Below are 13,779 nucleotides of genomic sequence, written 5' to 3'. Positions count from 1 at the left end.
TTATTTATAAAATATTTATAAATATTTATAAAATATAAAATATATTTTATAAATATATATAAAATATTTAAAAATATAAATATAAATATTTATAAAATAAATATCTATGTGTCTATATGGGTATAAATAAATGATTGAATAAATATATAAATGGGGAGAATAGACAACTCTTTCATGCAGAAGAATCCCAAATAATTTATGTTGATACTCTTCTCTCAGGTACATGGAATATAACTCTCCACTCTTTAAGTCAGGCCTGTGTATAGTGACTTCCTTGAAAGAGTACAGTATGGAAAAGGAGAAAAGAGTAATGTATAGTGAAGAAAGCTGACAAACACTACCTCAGCCAGGTGATAAAGGTTAACATCAACAGTATTAAGTCATGTTGATAGTATGTCCCTTGATATGATGTGATGAAAAGGGCATTGCACTTTTGTGATCTTCCCCTCAAAAACCCATAGCCCCAGTCTAATCGTGAGAAAAACATCAGACAAATACCGATGGAGGAATATTTTACAAAATACCTAACCAGTACTCCTCAAAAATGTCAAGGTTGTCAGAAACAAGGAGAGTATGAAAAACTGTCAAAGGAAAGAAGAGCCTAAAGAGATGTACCAACTAAATGTAATGTTGTATCCTGGATGGCATCCTGGAACAGAAAAAGGACATTAGGTAAAAACTAATGAAATATTGAATAGTATGGACTTTAGTTACTAATAATGTACCAATATTGGTTAACTGGTTATTACAAATGTACCATATTAATGTCATACATTAATAATAGGGGACATTGTGTGTGGGGTGTATGGGAAATCTCTGTACTATCTTTGTAATTTGTATATCTAAAACTATTCTAAAATAAAAGTTTATTTTAAAAGCAATAGCACTAACATCATACTTAATGATGATAAGCTTTCTCATTAAGATCAGAAACAAGGAAAAGATGTTCCCTTTCACCACTCCTTTTCAACATTGTACTGGAAGTACTATATAATGCAGTAAAATAATGAAAGGTATACAGTTTGGGATGGAATAAAGAAAACTGCTTGTAGGTGACATGACGGTATATATCAAAAATCTGAAAGAATGGACACAAAAAACTTGGAACGAATAAGCAGTTACAGCAAGGTTGCAGGATACAAGGTTAATATAGAAAAGTAAATCACTTTCCTATATATCAGCAATGAACAAGTGAAACTTGAAATTAAAAACATAGCACCATTTACATTAGCAGCCCCCAAAATGAAATACTTAGGTATAAATCAAACAAAATATGTACAAGAACTATATGAGGAAAACTACAAAAAGTCTGATGGTATTAAAAAAGAACTAAATAAATGGATAGATAGTCCATGTTCATGGATAGAAAGACTCAATATTGTCGAGTCATTTCTTCTCAAATTGATATATAGATTCAATGCAATCCCAATCAAAATCCCTCCAAATTATTTAGTGGATATCAATGAACTAATTCTAAAGTTTGTTTGGAGAGGCAGTAGACCCAGAATAACCAACGCAGTATTGAAGTAGAACAAAGTTGGAGTACTGACACTACTTGACATTAAGATTTTTTTAAAAATAAATTTATTTATTTATTTGTTCGTTTTATTTTTGGCTGTGTTGGGTCTTTGTTCTGTGCACAGGCTTTCTCTAGTTGCAGTGAGTGGTGCACGGGCTTCTCATTGTCGTGGCTTCTCTTGTTGCAGAGCACGGGCTCTAGAGCGCAGGCTCAGTAGTCGTGGCACACGGGCTTAGTTGCTCCGCGGCATGTGAGAATCTTCCCAGGCCAGGAACCGAACCCGTGTCACCTGCATTGGCAGGCAGATTCCCACCCACTGTGCCACCAGGGAAGCCCGACATTAAGATTTACTATAAAGCTACAGTAATCAAGAAAGTGTGGTATTTGCAAAAGAATAGAAAAATAGATCAATGGAGCAGAATGGAGAGCCCAGAAATAGGCCCACATAAATATAGCTCACTGATTCTTTTTTTTTTTTTACAAAAACATCTTTATTGGACTGCAGTTGCTTTACAATGGTTTGTTAGTTTCTGCTTTATAACAAAGTGAATCAACTATACATACACATATACCCCCATTTCTTTGGAGAAATGTCTATTTAGGTCTTCTGCCCATTTTTGGATTGGGTTTTTTGGGTTTTTTTTGATATTGTAGCTCACTGTTTCTTGACAAAGGAGCAAAGGCAATACAATGGAGCAAAGATAGTCCTTTCAACGAATGGTGTTGGAACAACTGCACCTCCACATGCAAAAGAAAAAAAAATCAAGACAAAGACTTTATACCCTTCACAAAAATTAACTCAAAATGGATCATAGACTTAATGTGGAATGTAAAACTATAAAACTCCTAGAAGATAATATAGAAGAAAACCTAAATGACTTTGGGTAAGGTGATGAATGTTTAGATAAAACACCAAAGGCATGATCCATCAAAGAAATAATTTATAAGCTGGGCTTCATTCAAAATTAAAAACTTCTGCTATGCAAAAGACATTGTCAAGAGAATGAGAAGACAAGCCACCAGACTGGGAGAAAATATTTGCAAAAGCATCTTCTTTATCCATTAATCTATCAATGGACACTTACAATATCTTGGCTATTGTAAATAATGCTGCAGTGAACATGGGGTGGGGTGCACATATCTTTTCGAATTAGTGTCTCCAGTTTCTTTGAATAAATACCCACAAGTGGAATGGCTGGATCATATGATAGTTTTATTTTTAATATTTTGAGGAACCTCCATACTGTTTTTCATAGTGGCCAAACAATTTTACATTCATACCAACAGTGCACAAGGGTTCCCTTTTCTCCACATCTCCTCCAGCACTTCTTTTTTTCTCTCCTTTTTGATAATAGCCATTTTGACAGGTGTGAGGTAATATCTCATTGTGGTTTTGATTTGCATGTTGATTTGATTGGTTATGTTAAGCATCTTTCATGTGCCTGTTGGCCATATGTCATCGTTGGAAAAATGTCTATTCAGATCCCCTGCTCATTTTTTAATCACTTTTTTTTTATTGGGTTGTGTGATTTCTTTATATATTTTGAATATTAACCCCTTATGGGATATTTCATTTATAAATATCTGCTCCCATTCAGTACACTGCCTATTTGTTTTGTTGGTGGTTTCCTTCACTGTGCAAAAGCTTTTTAGTTTGATATAGGTCCATTTGTTTATTTTTGCTTTGTTGCCTTTGCCTGAAGAGACAGATCCAAAAAAATATATTTCTGAGACTGATAGCAAAGAGCATAAGTGTATAATTTCTTCTACAACTTTTGTGGTTTCAGGTCTTAAGTTTAAGTCTTTAATCCATTTTCAGTTTATTTTTGTGTTTTGTAAAAAAAGTGCCCCATTTTCATTCTTTTGCTTATAGCTGTCCAGTTTTCACAACATCATTTATCAAAGAGACTTTTTCCCACTGTATGTTCTTGCCTCCTTTGTCATAACTTAATTGACCATTTAAGTGTGGGTTCATTTCTGGGCTCTATTCAGTTCCAGTGATCTATCTCTTTGTTTTTGTGCCAGTACCATAGTGTTTGATTACTGTAGCTCTGTAATATAGTTTGAAACCTGTTTGGTTCTTCTTTCTTAAGATTGTTTTGGCTATTAGGGGTCTTTTGTGTTTATGTACAAAGTTTAGAATTACTTGTTCTAGGTCTGTGAGAAATGCCATTGGTATTTTGATAGGGAATGCATTGAGTCTGTAGATTGCCTTGGGTAGTATGGTCATTTGAACAATACTAATTCTTCCAATCCACGAGCATGGTATATCTTTCCATGTATTTGTGTCATCTTAAATCTCTCTCCTCAGTGACTTGTCATTTTCTGAATATAGGTTTTTACCTCCTTAGTTGGATTTACTCCTAGATATTTTATTCTTCTGGATGCAATTATGAATGGGATTGTTTTCTTAATTTCTATTTCTGCTAGTTTATGTTAGTGTATAGAAAAGCAGCAGAGTCCTGGGTATTAATTTTGTATCCTGCAACTTTACCCAATTCATTAATGAGTTCTAGTCGTTTTTTGGTGGTATCTTTACAATTTTCTATAGTATCATGTCATCTGCAAACAGTGACGATTTTACTTCTTCCTTTCCAATTTGGATCCTTTTTATTACTTTTTCTTGTCTGATTGCTATGCCTATAACTTCCAATACTATATTGAATAAAAGCAGCAAGGGTGGGCATCCTTATCTTGTTCCTGATCTTAGAGGAAGTGCTTTCACCTTTTCACCATCGAGTATGATGTTAGCTGTCAGCTTGTCATATATGACCTTTATTATGTTGAGGTATGTTTCTTCTATACCTACTTTCTTGAGAGTTTTTTTTTATCATAAATGGATGTTGGATTTTGTCAAAAGAATTTTCTGCATTTACTGAGATGATCATATGATTTTTACTCTTCAATTTCTTAATGTGGTTTTTCATATTGATTGATTTGAAGATATTCCAGAAACGGACAAGCTGAATATTCATTTCATGCATTCATATCCATTTAATGTTAATTCTAAAATACATATTGAATTGCACGTACCCTGTCTAGCCAAAATAATCTTGAAAAAGAAGAACAAAGTTGGAGGACTCACACCTCTTAAATTCATACTTAGTACAAAGCTACAGTAATCAAGACAATGTTGTACTGGCATAAGGAAAGACATATATAGATAAATGGAATAGAATTGAGTGTCCAGCAATAAAATCATACATCATTGATCTATGGTCAATTACCATATGATCCAGCAATTCTGCTCTTAGATATCTACCCAAAAGAAATGGAAACATATGTCTACACAAAAACTTGTACACGAATATTCTTAGCAGCATCATTCCTCATAGTCGAAATGCCCAAATGTCCATTAATGGTGACTAGATAAACGAACTATTATACATCATATAATGACATACTATTTGGCAATAAAGAGAATTGAAGCACTGATACATGCCACAATATGGATGGACCCACAAAAACATGCTAAGTGAAAGAAACCAGGCACAAAAGACCATACATTTTATCATTCCATTTATAAGAAAGGGATATCTATAGAGACACAAAGTGATTAGTGGTTGCCTAGGACTGTGGGTAGGAACTTGGACTGACTGAATATGAGCTCAGTTTCTTTCTTGGGGGTATGAACATGTTCTAAAATTAGATGTGGTGGTGATGGCTGCATAACTCTATAAATGTGCTAAAAACCTTTGAAATATACTTAAAATGGGTGGATTTTATGGTATGATAATTTTATGGTATACAAATTGTATCTCAACAAAGCTATTCATTAAAAATTATAAATAATTGTTCCCCTAAATGCTACACATTGTCAGAAGACTTCAGCTGTACTTTCTCATTATATCTTTTTTTTTCTCATTTGTAATTTTAATCGAAGCATTGCTATTCATTTTTAAAAGTCTTTCCTTATAAGCACCAAATTTTAATACCTATGTCAATTTGGGGGGAAAAGGAACTCCCGTCAAGAGCTTCCCTCCAGAAGGAAACAATGATGTTCATTCCTCCAAACAATCAAATTCGAAGTCTACCGAAACAGAAACAAAAAAAGCCCACAAACAAAAACAAAAACAAAAATCACATCCTAGAGGTTCAGTGCATTTAGCAGCCTTCACTGTGCTGTCTAATCATCCTTCAAAAAAATGACACCCTATTTCATCAAAATATACATTTTCCATTTGATTTTTAAATTAAAAAATAATTAAAAAAAGGAAACTTGAAGGAATTCACAATTAATTGCCTGACTCCTTTCGATGTCATGTACAGCATATGAAGATCAGGAAGGCTATTTGCAGCACACATGATTAGGGGAAATTGATTTTCAAGGTTTAGCTTTCTTCCAAACAGTGTAAAATACCCACAATTCCAAGTATGACGGGACACAGATGATCTCCTTCAAGAATTCCACAGGACAATACAGGTGCCCCAGCTGTTCTTCATAGAGTGACAGGGCTTCAGTCAAATGGACACAGTTTCCCTGTGTAAAATATTTCCCATCCTGTTTCAATACTTTCATTGAGAGGTCAAGAATCAGTCTGAGAAACTCCCATGTGGAATCTTCTTCCAGAGATGTGGAGATTGGAACAGCTGTCAAATCATTAATCACATAATCAAACTCTCTCCCTTCTTTGATGTACCTCTTCAGTACTGGAATACAGTCTTCTGTTAGAACCTGATAGCAGTCTCCTTTAAGAATGTCTAGGACATCACCACATGTTTTTTGCATGTATTTCTTACATCCGTCAATCACCATTTGGTCAATCTCTACCATAGTGACCATCTTTGGTTTCAGTTTGACTATTTCACATAATATGCCCCCATCTCCGCCTCCTAGAATCAGTACATCTTTGCCAGTGTAATCTTCTTTGCCGCTGCCCATGATGGCCCGGGTATACGCCAGATCACTTTCCGCCAAATTAACATCCCCACTGAGGATGAGAATATTTCCAAATTGTTTTGAGTGTAAAATTTTAATGTTCTGGTAAGGTGAGTCTTCATCATACACCACTTCATCTATGTCGTACTCAACCAGGCGGCCATCTGCAGTGGGCCAGTATCTGTCAATGGCCCCTCCTCGAACTATGGGTGGTAATCGCTTCACCCGCTCAGTACTGTCCTGACTCAATTCTTTCATTCTTTCTTCTACTTTGTTCAAAAGACTGTCAACTTCTTTGCCTTGTGCATTACTGTCGTAACTCTGAAGGTCCAGCAACACCAATCCATGCGGGTAAATTCTCAAATTGGCAAAGCTGCCGTTTTTGTTTACGTAGGTCGCTAAATAGCCATGGTCCTGCCAGGTGTGCACCGACTCAATCATCCCCTGCTCCTGGAAGATGGACTGGAGGCCTTTCAGAATGGTCTCACCATCAGCTTTGGTGCCGAGCATGAAGTCAAGGGTGCTGTGCCGTGCTGCTGCCATAGTGAGGCGAGGCCCTGGGCCATGCCTGGGGGAGGCGGCCGGGGAGACTGGGGGGCGGCGCGGTGTGTCAGGCTGCGGCCGGCAGGGAGTGTGCCGCGCCGGGGAGGCTCTCTCATTACATCTTAAGGGAAATGATAGAAAGGGAGTGAGATGGAAAATAAAATAAAATCTGTTCCACTAGTCTTTTTTTATATTGCAGTATAGTTGATTTACAATGTTGTGTTAGTTTCAGGTGTATATATATGTGTGTGTGTGTGTGTGTGTGTGTGTGTGTATAAATTCTATGTATGTGTATATACTTTTTCAGATTCTTTTCCCTTATAGGTTATTAAAAAATACTGAGTATAGGCCTCAGTGCTATACAGTAGGTCCTTGTTAGTTATCTATTTTCCACTAGTCCTTTTTATACAATTGGAATTTCAAGAATAAAGCTGTCCATGAGTAGGAATCTACTGTTCTCAGACTGGGAGAGACATACACATGACCTGGCTTCTCATCTAGGCTCCATTTCAGAATTGTACAGTTATATATAGAGGGAAGCCTGGGAGGTTTTTGTAAGATCCTCCAGTTCTTGGGGAGCATGGGCTTCTGAGGAGTGCATTGTTGGCTGCCTTTACCTGTAAAGTGCTTTTGGTTCATTTTAGTGCTTTAATTTCCATGGTTAACAGGAAGAGCCCACACCTTGCAGGCTGTGCTGGTGCTATACAGCTGCTGATGACCAGAGCAAAATCAATCTGAGTGCTGATTGCAGAGGAGCCAAGGGCTGCAACTAGCCTGCATGTCAGGGGCCATGTCCCTTAGGTAGGCTTTTGCCTGACTTCTATACACTTGCCCTAGCTGAAACCCCACTGCCACCCCTCCACAGCCACATTCTCTGGCCTTCTCTGAACATTGCTATGAGCCCCCACACTGGATTTCCTTCCCTCCTCTGGACTTTTCCAGAAACATCTTTTCTGCATTGCTGCAAATTTTCATTTTCTCTCACCCTCTGCTATTACTTAACTCAAGGACAGAGGAAATATTTGCAGTCCAGAAACACACATAATAAAAAAAGAAGAAAAAGAAAGAAAGAGAAGAAGCCCCAAACCCATCCCAAATCTTTAAGAAAACAATCCAGTAGGGTTTGGTTTTGAATTGCCATGCAATGTGGGGAACGTGAAACATGTGTTCATCAGGGCCCTTTCTGCTTGGAGCCTACCTGACTTCTCTCCTCCCTCCCCAGACTGCTGGGCTAGGCTAGGCTCAGGGGAGCTACAAAGCCACCAGCTTAGAAGATGGAGACAAATGGCAAGGCCCCAAGGGACAAAACAAGACTTGTTACTAGTTTTGAGGCCAAAGCAACACATGCAGTGTTTAAGGGCTGTGGGGGTAGGTACTGCAAAGCCTGGAATCCAAGCTTTGAAATTAGACTGAGGCTGACTTGCAATGACTGTTCTGGAGGCAGCATTTTACGAGCTGGGTCTCCATTTGTTTCACCACCCTGACTCTCGCCTTGACTGTTACCACACGTTCCCAACTTGGTCTCCCTGCAGCCAGTCAGTGCCTCTTCGGAACTGTCTGCCCACATGGCTGCCTCAGTGCTCTTTCTAAAACAGAGGTGTGACCTCTACTCCCTCTCTTCTAGTATTTTTTATCTCCTCAGAGAGAAAACCACATTCCTTAACATGATAGATGAGACCCTTTATAAACTGGCCTCAACTGCTCTAGCCTCGTGTTTCATCACCTGTACTCACTCTCAAGTAACCCCACAAAACTATTTACCATTTTCCCGAATGTGCTTTTTTCTTTCCTTCATCGGCCCCTTTGCATCTGCTATTCCTTCAGCCAGGAATGAATACCGTTTTCCTCTTTTTCTCCATTAGACGATGTCTCACTCATCATTTAAGACCAAGTGCTCACTGGGAGTGGTTTTCAGCTTTTTTCTTGTTGCCAGAGCTCACTGAATATACCTGAGGAAGGCAGAGTGGTGCAATGGAAAGAACCCAGAATATGCAGTCAGCCAGACTGTGTGATGACAGGTAAATGACTTAATTTCTCTCTGAGCTTCAGTTTCCTCACCTGTAAAATCAGAATGTGAATCCCAACAGTACAAAGTAGTTGATGTTTATAAGTGCGAAGAACAGTACCTAGTACGTGGTAGGTACTTGGGCAATGTTACACGTTATAAAAGAGGTAGAAAAATTATTCCTTCATTCTCAGTTGGGACTCTGTGGAGGCATTTCTCTCCATGCAAACTAGTGGGTGGTGTTCTCTGGGACCTGCTTTACCTAGTTCTCTTCTTGAGGTTCACCTGCCTTTGGCCACCCTCATATCTAAAGGGTGTTTTGCAAGTATCCTGCCCGCTTGGGAGCAGCCATCAGCTGCCTTCCCATTCATGTCCCTTAGAAATCTAAATGGGCAGGTATGAGAGGGGAGGGTAACATTTTAGTGCCTTTTTCTTCTCTTCCTCATGCCCTGCTCTTGTCCTCAAGCCTCAAAGAGATTGTCAAGCAGTCACTCCACGTTGGCCTCGTTCTTTCCTGCAACCTGCTCCCTAGGCTTTTTTCCGCAATTGGGATTTCAGAAATGAAATTGTCCATGAATAGGAATCTACTGTTCTCCGGTTGAGATGGACATACACGAGCTCATTTCTCATCTGGACTCTATTTCAGAAATGTACACAAGATGTCAAAAATATACCACTTGGAACCAGAGCAATATTTATTTTTTAAAAAATTAGAGGGAAAAAAGTTGCCTTGCTTCAGTTCCTACTGGAATGTACAATAACTATGTGCTGATGCTGCACTTTGAAGGCATTGATTTAGTTATCCTCAGGGTCACTGGATGAGTGGTGCATGGATACACACACACACACACACACACACACACACACACACACACACACATTCAGAGTGCTTTGTTGTGAACTGGGAATTTCAGGCATTACAATGCCAGAGTAAGGCTCTATTGGATCCAGCTATTCATTAACAATGCTTTATTAAGTGTTCCCTTGTGTGCCAAGCCTTGTGCTAGGCAGGGAGAAAAAAGAAGCCAGGGAACCAGAAGTCACAGATGGAGAAATCAGAACACAATAGGAGAGAATAAAGAAAGCACTAAGGCAGTAATACAAACTAAATATTAAAGGAGAAGCGGTTGAGGTTACTGAACCGGTGTCCCAGGGCAGATTTCCTGGAGGGGATGGTAAGACTTGAGCAGGGCCGTGGAGGATAGGGTTGGAGACTCTGAGTTATCCACAGTACTCTCTTAGCAATGTGCATTAGAATTAGTATTTGTTTGCAGGACGTGGGAGCAAGAATGATCAGGAATTATTCTGAAGAAGGCTGCCACATGGAAGGTTGAGAGAAACAGGAGACAGAGGCAGAAGAACAAAACAGAGACAAGAGGCAGAAGGCATCTTAGTCCTAGTGGTACCACCGACCCATTACGAGTGACCTTCTTTCCAAACCTCAGTTTCCCTATCTATACATTGGAACTAAATAATACCAGTCCTATCCACCTCCCAGGACCATTGTTAAGAAAACAAATGAGATAATTGTGTGACTATGCTTGGAAAATTAGAGAGGACGATCCATAACATAGGTTGGTATCATGAAGGTAGATATTTATACTGCAGCCACTCTCCTGCATCTGGGAATAGGACGACCTCAATATTTAAATGAATTTTTCTTGGCAGGCCTCTTACTTGCCATAATTATAGCCTGCCAGCCACTAGTTGAGTGTGTATACTTAAACAGGGCCTGTCACACAAGTGTACACGTGTATGTATTTGTGTATATATGTGTTTGTGTGTATAAGCTTGCAATGGGCTAGGATATTGGAGCCATGACAGCAAAAAGACTGGAGAACTCTTAGGAATAAAGGTGGTATATAGAGATGGGGATTTGTGCAAACATCTTTGAGCATGCTTACAGAAATACATGCCCTGTTGCCACTGCAGTAAGCCCTGTTATCTATCTTCCTTGGCGTATTGCAAAGCGTTTTTACTTGTCTCCCTGGCTGCATGCTGCCCCAATCCAGTCCATCCTCCATACTGCTGCTAAAGTGCCCTTTCCAACCCACATGGAATTCCTGGGCTCCTGGTTGCCCACAAGGTAACATACATGTTCCTTCACATGACATTGAAGCAGGACACTGATATAGTCACACCTCTTGTTAAAATTGTGGAATATTTTAATACCAGCTGCTCCTCTTTGTCCCCTCAAGATCCCTCCTTCTGCCCTGTTCCCCACTCCTGGACCCATTTTTAACCTCCGCAAGACCCAGCAACTAAAGGGATAGTGCCCAGCACAGCAGGGAGCCTGGAGGACACTGTTTCGTGTGTTGATCTGCATCTGTTCTGCTTGGTCAGTGCTCCTGATGTTCTGGTTTTTATTTATTTTTATTTTTTTACATCTTTATTGGAGTATAATTGCTTTACAATGGTGTGTTAGTTTCTGCTTTATAACAAAATGAATCAGTTATACATATACATATGTTCCCATATCGCTTCCCTCTTGCGTCTCCCTGCCTCCCACCCTCCTTATTCCACCCCTCTAGGTGGTCACAAAGCACCGAACTGATCTCCCTGTGCTATGTGGCTGCTTCCCACTAGCTATCTGTTTTACATTTGGTAGTGTATATATGTCCATGCCACTCTCTCACTTTGTCCCAGCTTGCCCTTCCCCTTCCCCATGTCCTCAAGTCCATTCTCTACATCTGCATCTTTATACCTGTCCTGCCCCTAGGTTCTTCAGAACCATTTTTTTTTAGATTCCATATATATGTGTTAGCATATGGTATTTGTTTTTCTCTTTCTGACTTACTTCACTCTGTATGACAGTACCATATATCTTTAAGCCCTTTAAAAATTACTTTTATCAGAGAAGATATACATAGAACACCTACTGTGTATAAGGTACTGTTAGATTACAGGTTTAAAATAAAACTCAGTTAATACCCTCAAGTTCCCCCAAACTGTCCAACATACATCTACTAAGCACCCATAGGTGCTTGGGAAACAGATATGAGAAAGACCTAGTCTCTGTCTTCGGGGAGTTCCCAGTAGAGCAGAGGAGACGGACTCACGAACAGACAACTTCAGTACTATGCAGTAAGTGCATGGAACAGTAGAGGTGAGTGTAGAGAGCTCTGGAAGTACATAGGAGTTACTAACCTATCCAGGCTACACAGGGAAGGGATAGGAGTAGTGTTGGGAGCTTATAAAGCAATAAGAAGGTAAGAAAAGAACCATCTGGCATAGATAAATATATAACAGTGCCCCCCAAACAGCCTTCTTACTTTATACTTGAGGAGCAAACTAAGGAGTAGAGTCTGTAGAAAACAATGGATTATGTCACCACTTTCTTGTGTAGAGATATTTGCTGCCCAAGGCTGTTGCCTCCTAAAACTTAGCCTAATTAGAGCCTGATTGGATTTGGCCACTAGAAAGCCTGCTGCACTTTTGATGCACAGTTTCCTGTGCTCCAGAGAGCTCTGCTGTTCAGAGGCTCATAAAACACACTCCTGGACAGCTTCTCAGGCCCGGGTTTCTGCTCCTTGGCTGGCTCTGTGCTTTATTACCTCCTGAGGTACTTACCCACTTGCCTGTTCTCAAGTTACTTCCCCAGGCCCACAGTTTGACAGTGCCTTCCTAGTGGACACAGCCAGCCTCCCTGTTGCCCCAAACCAGCTGGAGGACTTGCAAAAGCCAGAAGCAACCACTTGCATGGGCCTGGCCTTGAAAATGGAACACCTCACCTTTCTCACACCAATTAGTAAAGTTATTATTCTCCCTACTGAACAGATAAGAAAGCAAGTTTCAGAGAGGTGAAGTGACTTGCCCAAGTTCAAACTTTTATGAAATGGCAGACCCAGGATTTGAACTCATGCCTAACACACAGTAGAGTCTCAGCTCATGCATATTGTTTATGGAATGAATAAATGAATGAACAGTCTTTTAGAGAGCTATATCCAGGAGCAACTTTTGGGCCTGTTGGTATGTGTTTCTGACATTTTATAACTGAATTTTTCAAACATACAGAACAATTGAAAGAATTTTACATTGAACATTCAAATACCCATCATTTAGATTCTATTATTAATGTTATAGTTATATTTATTTGATCACATATCTGTTCGTTTATTGATTCCCTATTTGCATCCATCAATCCCTGTTATTTTCTGATGCACTTCAAAGTAAACTGAAGACATCAGTACAGGTCTCTATAAACATTTCAGCATGCATATCATTTATCCTTGTTCATAGTTTTCTTTTTTTTGAATTTTATTTTTTTTATACAGCAGGTACTTATTAGTTATCCATTTTATACATATTAGTGTATATATGTCAATTCCAATCTCCCAATTCATCACACCACCACCCCCCTCCCCCACCACTTACCCCCCTTGGTGTCCATACGTTTGTTCTCTACATCTATGTCTCTATTTCTGCCCTGCAAACCGGTTTATCGATACCATTTTTCTAGGTTCCACATATATGCGTTAATATACGATATTTCTTTTTCTTGGCTGTCTTTTCATCTTGTTTGTAGTTTCCTTTGCTTTGCAAAAGCTTTGAAGTTTCATTAGGTCCCATTTGTTTATTTTTGTTTTTATTTCTATTTCCCTAGGAGGTGGATCAAAAAGGATCTTGCTGGGATGTATGTCCATAGAGTGTTCTGCCTATGTTTTCCTCTAAGAGTCGTACAGTGTCTGGCCTTATATTTATGTCCTTAGTCTATTTTGGGTTTATTTTTGTGTATGGTGTTAGGGAGTGTTCTCATTTCATCCTTTTACATGTAGCTGTCCAGTTTTCCCAGCACCACTTATTGAAGAGACTGTCTTTTCTCCATTGTATATC

General features: G+C 39.1%; 1 protein-coding gene and 1 pseudogene across 3 annotated transcripts in view; one reads left to right on the top strand and one right to left on the bottom strand.

The window, feature by feature from the left end:
- Nucleotides 1–13,779, top strand: part of SHROOM4 (shroom family member 4) — a 199,516-nt gene that overhangs the window by 68,173 nt on the left and 117,564 nt on the right. The gene's annotated exons all lie outside the window — the stretch shown is intronic.
- On the bottom strand, nt 5,377–7,044 carry LOC112403254 (spermine synthase pseudogene; annotated as a pseudogene). The gene has a single exon (XR_003003875.1). The product of XR_003003875.1 is annotated as a spermine synthase pseudogene (transcript).

This window comes from Neophocaena asiaeorientalis, unplaced genomic scaffold (genome assembly GCF_003031525.2).
Source record: "Neophocaena asiaeorientalis asiaeorientalis breed wild unplaced genomic scaffold, Neophocaena_asiaeorientalis_V1.1 scaffold675, whole genome shotgun sequence".
NCBI classification, from domain to species: domain Eukaryota; kingdom Metazoa; phylum Chordata; class Mammalia; order Artiodactyla; family Phocoenidae; genus Neophocaena; species Neophocaena asiaeorientalis.
Note: the sequence above shows the minus strand (reverse complement) of the source record. Positions and strands in the feature narration are given on the sequence as shown.